Source organism: Heloderma suspectum, chromosome 2 (genome assembly GCF_057233095.1).
Source record: "Heloderma suspectum isolate Gila_16-S chromosome 2, 16-S_ref, whole genome shotgun sequence".
NCBI lineage: Eukaryota > Metazoa > Chordata > Lepidosauria > Squamata > Helodermatidae > Heloderma > Heloderma suspectum.
The window spans coordinates 187,544,880-187,553,118 of record NC_139459.1 but is presented as its reverse complement, the minus strand read 5'-3'; the positions used below and the strand labels follow the sequence as shown (position 1 = coordinate 187,553,118).

Sequence of the window (8,239 nt, the reverse complement as noted above, 5' to 3'; positions counted from 1 at the left end):
TAGATGTTTGGGACTTCAACTCCCAGAAGCCCCTACCAGCAATGGCCAGCCGTCATGGATGCTGGGAACTGAAGTCTAAAAAATGTGGAGATCTACTTTCTGCCCACCCCTGCTGTAGATACTGAAGGGAAGGGAGAGTGAGGCGGAGGCTGTCTCTGATTAACAGTGCCAACCTAATGCATGTCTACTCAGAAGTAAAACTTGTTGCGTTCAATGGGACTTACTCCCAGGGAAGTGTGAGTAAGATAGCTGTCTCAGTGTTTATAATACAACACAGTATGCAGCGCAACGGTAACTCAATCCGATTCACGTTTGCTTGTGCGTAAGCTCTACTGAACTCAGTGGGACTTACTTCCGAGTAAATATGCCAGATAATGAACGGCAGGGAGTCCCTGCCGCTGGACGCCCCGAGAATAGACGGCCGTTACCTCACAGAACTTGAGTGAGGCTGGGTGTGCGCAGATCACGTGCCCCTTCGTGAGACGAAGGTAAAGGGGAGCACACGCCCATCGGGAACGAGGGTCGAGGGTCTTTTTTTCCCCGCCCCGCTTCACGCGCCCAGCTTGCAACTGTCAAATTTACAGGACGACGGGGGGGGGGCGGGAGGGAGACAAGTTAGGAAGGGGCGAGAGAGGCGGGGTTAGAACCCGGAACCGCAGAATGCCATTGGTCTGTGCGGGACGAGCCGAGTAGAGCCTTGCTCCCCTATTGGGCGGGGCTGGGGAATTTCGGGGAGGAGGAGTGGGCAGGGCGGAGCCAGACAGAGGGTGATTTCCAGTTAATAGACGATTACTGGATGGGGTAGAGGGCGGGCGAGTGCGAGAGCCGGGGCAGGGAACGAAGGTACTGAACTGAGCGGGGTCTCCGGGGGTGAAGGGCTCGGCTGAGGGCGCGTGGCCGAGTGAGTTTGTGGTCTGCTCCTCTTCCCTCACTCTTGCCCAGGAGTGTGTACGTGTGTAACGTGTAGACTCGCACACGGGGAGGTTGCGTGCGGGGGAGGCGGCACGTTTTCCACCGTCAAGGGAAAAAGTGGAAGTGGCTATAAAAAAGTTGGGGGGGTGGGGTGGGAGGAAAGGTGAATATTACTACTGAAGTTTTTTGTGTGGTGGGGGTATAAGATAGAGGGAAGGAAAATAAGAGTTGAGAGAGCGAAGAGTGTCTGCGTGCCACAATATAGATATCAATATATATCACTCTATTTTTCTTAATGTCTTCCTTTCTTTCCTTTAACTTCCATATATTCCACACTGTTGCGAAACAATTTAAAGCAATAATAGTGAATTATATGGGTAATCTGTTAAAAGTATATTTTAAGTTAATTTGACTTAATATGGAGGAGTTCTTTTGAGGGGTTGGTTGGTTGGTTGAAAGAATAAAGCCATTTTAAGGGAGAGGGCAGGTCTTACAACTTTTGTTTTCCTATCCTACGGAGACCATGTTTCTCATACACATTCTATTGGCCTTTTCTCCCTCTTTGTTCGTGTATCCAGCCTTCCTGAACCTGGTGCCCTTCAGATGTGTTGAACTCCAGTTGGCTAGCTGGGGATGCTGGGAGTTATAGTCCAACACATCTGAGCGCATGAGGTTGGGGAAAGGCTGTATCCCTACTATAGCGAACATCTAAAAATGTAAGGTTCTAAAATGATCTGCAATATGCAGAGCGGGATATAATTCCAAATGAATAGGACAGAAACTTGAAAGTTGAGCTGCAGGAGCATAGTTTCATGCTTCCATGTGATGAGGGCACTCATACAAACAGGCAAAGAGAATGTATGTGTAGGTGGCTGCTTAAAAGTTTTGTGTGTGAGTTACATCTACTTGTTATGTGAACAATTGGCATGAAGGTGGGTTAAGGTTTTTACATTGCAGTGTGTGTGAATATCGTCCTCATCATCCACAATTGGCTCTGTGCCTCACGCCTCTCCAGATGGATATTGCATGGACTGATCTGTGATCAGTGTGCTCCCCCTTCTAACTTGCTTCCCTTTTTCCTCCAAAGGTATAACCTTGTGTGTGGATCAGGGCAAGTATCAGCACTTGGCATTCTTGTGCAGCTGCCGGGGCCACTACCCTTTAGCAGGGTCCACTGCTTATGTCCTGTCCTGGGCCCGCCATACAAAAAATAAAAATCTGGCGTGGTGTTTTGAGCAGGGGTGGGTGGATGGGTGGGTCTAGCTGCCATATGCATTTTCCACAAATTCCTGGCATCACTTCAGAGCACTGTGGGAAATTAAACTAGCAGCTGTCTTTTACTCAAAGTGGTGCTGTCTATCCCTGCCATAGAAGCTTGAAGAGGGCCACTGACAAGATGAAACCCGCCAGTGGCCGCTTTGTCCAAGGCTCCTTCAAACCTGGAGTTAGCTCTGGTGTGGATGTATAGATATGGGAACTTTTTCCAGGCTTAGCTTCAGATGTCTCTTGCAATAGGCTTCTTGAATAAACACCCTCTAAATTCAGGCTAGTTTTCCCTTTTGCTAAAAGTGTTAACATTTTCTTGTACTTTCCTTGCATGTGGCATTGTCCTAACTTATCACCTACTATTTCTGGTATTGACACAGTAGAGCAATCTCAAAGAAAAGAAAAAGCTTAGTGCTTAGTCTTGTTTGTGAGACTCAAGTAATGCAGCAAGGGAAATATTCCTCAGACATACCAGACAGGGAGCACAGGCCATAGATCTGGCTGTGATCACGTGCAGTGATGCTGTCCTCCTGAACTCCCTAGTGCTGTAATGTGTAAATAAGAGCTTTTCTCAACAGCAGTCTGATTACTTGGAGGGCCAGAATTGAATTAAACCAGAGATTACTTGTATAAGGCGTATGCATTATCCTGGCTGTGTTGCTTTCCTCACCCTTTTGAAAACAATTGATTCTCTGGACTCTTTCTAAGGCCTTAGAAATCATTGAGACCTGGTTTGCTAACAGAAAAAATGTTTCTGTGTGAACTGAATGGAAACTTACAGAAAGCCACTTGAAATATCATTTTGCGTTTAGTGCAATACATCCCACGTGCCACCGTGTCATCCAATCTCTAATCTTACCTACTATCTACTACCCTGGCATTGTGCCAGCATCACTGAAACCAGAAAGCTCTTAACATCTTTGAGGCGCAGGCTGTCCAGGTTATCTGATTTCATGTTAATAATTTCATCCATACAGATCTAATTTGTATGCTTAATTTCTAAAATGAAGTGTGAAGTCTTAAACCTGACTAGAAGTCACATTCTTTACAATGAGACAAAAAAGCTTGCCTTAAATCTCAGACATATGAGGCCAATTGTGGTTACCTTATTACTTGTCACATATATGCCACACCCTTCCTCCAAGAATCTCAGGCATACTTGGATAGGGCTACCCCCTTTAGAATGCAATCCTATGCATGTGTAGACAGAAAAAAGTCCTAAAATTCCAGCATATCCTAGCGAGCATGGTATGGTTGTAGGACTTTTTTCTGTCTAAACATGCATAGGATTGCATCCTTGACCACACAGCAAGGTTGGGTTTAGAGGAAGTGACTGGCCTAGAGTCATTGAGTGAGCTTCATAGTGCAAGATAGGATTTGAACCCAGGTCTCCCCAATCCGTCCAACCTGTGCCAGTGTAATTGTGTCCTTTATTACTGCTTTACATGTTTCACAGCTGAGCTTTGGCAAGTTTTGGCAAGTTTTTAAGCACTAGAGTTGGGTTGCTAGCTATACTAAAAATGCGTTGTATGAATAATGGCAAATTACTTTTAAAAATCTCTTTGCTGATGCTTGCTGTCCACTGATCACTCCTTGTTTTATTCAGTTCTCTTTTGATTTATTTTCTCCTGGTTAGTTTGAGTGTAGACTTGGCCATAAGTGCACTGCACTTAGGATGGATTGCATGGCTATGGACCATGCTGGTGTGAGTAGCTTGGGAGAACCATGGGATAGTGGGTGTTGCATCACTCAAGCATCCTTCCAGATGTTTTGGACTGCAGTTCCCATTATTATGTATTTATATATAGTGCCATCAATGTACATGGCACTGTACAGAATAAAACAACAAATCCCTGCCACAGAAGTGTACATTCTAATAAAATCACATAATAAAATCAAGGAAGGGAAGAGAATGCATCAAACGGGCACAGGGAACAATAGAAAAATAATCAATATTACCAAGCAATTAATACAGTCTAAGCTAAAATAATCCATAGCTATTGACTGTGCAGGCTGGGGTTGATGGAAGTTTACTTCAAAACATGTGGAAGGTACCATGTTGGGGAAGGCTGACTCAAGGTAATATAGAAATGGAGCCTCTTGCTATAGCATAAAGGAATCTAGGATTTCTCTGTTATCCATTCCTGGTCCAGTCCAGGTGTTTCCCAAATACCTCTTTTTACCAGGTAACTGTATTGTAGAGGTTGGAGTCACTGTAATGCTTTCCTGTCTGCCTATTCTCTCTCACAACTGCTCCACTTGGGTATTTTCCCCTCAAGCCAGGCTGATTTCTGGTCTGAGCCTGGTTAAGGGGAAAGGGACAGAGATTCAAAACTTCCCCTCCCACCAACTGATTCATACCTGAAGATGTCCCCTTCCATGACATTAATGATACAAGGCGAGCATGAGGTTGGGAATTCTGGGTTTGCTGCATAGCAGATAGATCCACCCTAAATGTTTTGTTAGGTCCCCCCATCCCCTGTACAGTACTTCATTTATTTTCATATACTTATGTACAAAACACACTTTCAGGTGCTTGCTGTTCTTGTCATGCTTGTGTTTGTCTAAATAATAAAGTTCTGAAAACTAGCTTGGTCTAGTGAGAGGCCAAATCATTGCTTCGCTATTAACTTTTTGGGTGCCGTTGGAAGGTTTCAATTCTTCTTAAGTTTAAATCTTCCTCTTAGAATTCTCATGAGGATGGATAATTTTAATTATTTTAGGGTGCAGTCCTATGCATGGGCGATGGGGAATGCTGGGAGTTGTAGATAACATGCGTAGGATTGCGCCCTCACGCGATTAAAATTTGTATATACTTTAATTACAAAGAAAAAAGAGCTAATCCAGTTTTTTAATATTATATACATTTCAATTGTTAGATAGAAAAGCAGTTATTATTTCAAGGGCCACAATCTAGGTGACTTCATTATGTACATGAAAGAGCATGCACATGCACAACAGGTTTATCTTTTTTAACTAGCAGCCTCTCCCATGGCACATTGCTAGCTGCTTTTGAAACTCTTCCCTCCCTCCTCACGTGGGCAGGCTGCTGTTTGTAGAAGAATGGAAAATGTCATGGTCCATGCATGGTTCAGGTCTTGTGCTTCTCTTGACTGGGCAATTTTTTTTAATCCACGTGCTTGATGGAAGCTGGTTTTGTTTACTGGTTAAGAGTTTGAGCTGGAAGTTGCTGATATTAATCTTGGCTCAGTCATGAACTTACTGGATAGCCTTAAGCCTGCTGCTGTCTTTTGGGGTGTATACAAACATGTATAATTTTAGTGGTGAGCATTCTGTAGGACCAAACACTGGGCTTCTCCCCTCGGTTTTATTCATGGGAAGCCTGTTCAGGCTTTAGCAGAAGCTGGGTTTGCACAGCACTGGGTGGCCAGCTCAGGTGTCAGTCACAAACTTACATCCCGCCCCATTTAGAGCAGGGCAGTGCGCAGCGTTGATCGGATGACTGCTGTGTCAATCACAAAGCCATCCCCTCTGTCTTGAAGCAGTTTTAAAAGTTTATTTTAGAGTAAAAGGTTTAAAGCACTGAACAAATACTGGAGCTGATAAATACGGAAGGCACTTGAAAACAATGTAGACAGTCTACCTGAACTGTGGGGCAGATGGTGGGCACTTATGTTGAATCCTGAGGCTGTATGTGTGTTGTTACAGGGGTTCAATGGTGAGGGGGAAGAACTTGCCCTGCACCAGGAAAACCCACTTCTGTTCCTGTTTGAAGGTAATTCTGATTGTATGCAGCCTTGGACTCAGTCTCCATCTGTAATATAGGGATAACAACACTGGCCAGTCTCACAGTGTTGTTGTAAGGATTGCAGACTTAATGTATGTGAAACATACTGGGATGATAGAGGAAGTGTTACTTAAATATTTAAATATTAAGTATTATAAGACTTCCCTAGTAAGGAATGTATGCTGTCTTAAATCATAACAGAAAGAATAATACTTGGTATTTACATAGCATTTTTGACTGTTCAAAGCACTTAATATATATTATTTTCTTGTAAGCCTTTCAACAACCCTGTGAGGTAAGCCAATATACTGTCCCCATATTGCAGATGATTGGGGAGGACTGTGAGGCTGAGAAAATAACACCTAGTGAATTCATGACAAAGCAAGATTCGAAATGAGGACTTCCTGAATTGAAACTTGGTCTATGCTATGCCAGCTCTTAAATATAATAATTCCTCTTTGTCCTTTGTTCTGTAGCTCAGATACCATGTTGGCTTTTTAAAGTGACATTTAGCTTTGTATCTCATACCAGGGCCAGATTTATCTTCCTCCTTTAAAGGTAGGTTAGGTGTGGGTCTTTGATGTCAAATAGGAAGGATGGATTAGGCTTTCTCTCTTTTCCTTGTGAACCCAGAGGAGGTGGTGACTGTGTGTTCATATGGTTGCCTGGTATGTGCGTAAAAAGGGTGAGGTGCCTCTGTGGTTTGTTTGGCACCAGATGTAGAAATGGGTGGAATCTCTGTGGAAGATTTTGTGAGCAGGCAGAAGCCAAGGGTAGAGAAAGGGGTGTTATAATCCTTCTCACTCTTTCATCAGACTTGTTCTCATCTTTGTATGCTCTATCATTTTAGGGGATGATACTCAAATTCTCCAGAAATTAGCTTTTGGACTGAGTTGTCCCAGGGCTTGCTTTGTTCTGTGGCATGCTTTCCACCCACACTAGATATTGGATAGTGACTCAGCTTCCTTTACAGGATCAGATGCAACAGTAACTTGTTTAGAAAAAAATTCTTCATTTCCTTCTGAAAGAGCCTTCTTGTCAGTGTTCAACTTTATTTTGGAGTATCTTCAAAATTCTGGGAAACTGCTGCTGCCCACAGAACAGATGTGATTGTCACTAAAGTCTAGCAAGTGTATCAGCTTGGCCTCTAGACTTGAATTTCAGGGCTGCAAAAATCCCAGGGGCCTGACTGCACAGACACTTAAAATGGTATGCTGGCGCTTAGGAATTTTGACACTTTTCCTGGCTGTGTGTAGGCCTGGCTCTTAGGAATTTGAAAGACAAGTAAACAAGGACTGAAAAAAAATTGAAGGGCTGACTGACACTGAGGCTTCAATAAACACTTTTAAACAGCGTAACTCCTCCTGTATTTTAGTACAGTCACTTGTTTTGCCCCCAGCCTTCTGTAAACTTCCAGAATTTTTGAAAACCGCAAATTAAAGTTATGGAACATTAACAGTAAGAATCGTAGCATTTTTCCTCATGTTTGACAGCTCTTTTATCCCGATTTGGTGGAGATCTGTAACTGGAGGCTCCAGTTGAACCTCAGGTCACTTAACCAGAGGCTGTGTGGACAGAGGGACAGCAGTCAATCAACAGGACTTACTGGAAATCCACTTTGACAATGGGTACGGACCCTTTCCTCAGTGGCTCTCCCTTAAGTTGTATACCAAAGCAATTTCCCATATGCTGAAGTTTATAGCACTAAATTTGGAAAGCAGGGAACCTCGTCTCTGAAATATTGGCTGTACAATCCAATGAGCACCTACATCCAGAGAAGTCCTTTGCAAGATGATTGACCTCTGTGATGGTCTGGTGTCTACTGTGCAAGTCTGTTCAATGTGCTTCTGGCTCACTGTCCTTACTCTGTTTGCTTCCAATTTATTTATTATTTATTTATTATTGCATTTATATCCCGCCTTTTTTCCTCTTGCAAGGCACTCAAGGCGGCTTACATGATCCTCCTCCTCTCCATTTTATCCTCACAGCAACAACCCTGTGAGGTAGGTTGGGCTGAGAGTGTGTGACTGGCCCAAAGTCACCCAGTGAGCTTCCATGGCCGAGTGGGGACTAGAACCCGGATCTCCCAGCTCCCAGTCCAACACTCTTGCCACTACACCACACTGGCTCTCCAATTGTTGCCTGTAGTTAGGAAGACATAAATTGTGGTGAATTATACAAGTCATTTTCCTGGCCATTATATGCCACAGCATTTCTATTCTTCTTGGGCTGTCGGCCTTGGCTCTTGGGATTCATCCTTTCCATGGTTGGAATATTATTCCAGTAAATGTAGTGGTGGTACTCTGGTCCTAT

At 43.7% G+C, this 8,239-nt stretch overlaps 1 protein-coding gene across 4 annotated transcripts in view; it reads left to right on the top strand.

Annotated features, from left to right (window-relative positions):
* Nucleotides 1-383: 383 nt before the first annotated feature.
* The window catches only part of VDR (vitamin D receptor), a 109,008-nt gene continuing 101,152 nt past the window's right edge, over nucleotides 384-8,239 (top strand). For 3 of the 4 annotated variants that reach the window (XM_084836800.1, XM_084836801.1, XM_084836803.1), the window contains exon 1: nucleotides 649-843. The gene's annotated coding sequence lies outside the window, so the exon portion shown is untranslated. Of the gene's footprint in view, nucleotides 489-648; nucleotides 844-8,239 lie in introns of those variants that run through there. The other variant, XM_084836809.1, reaches the window with a different exon arrangement.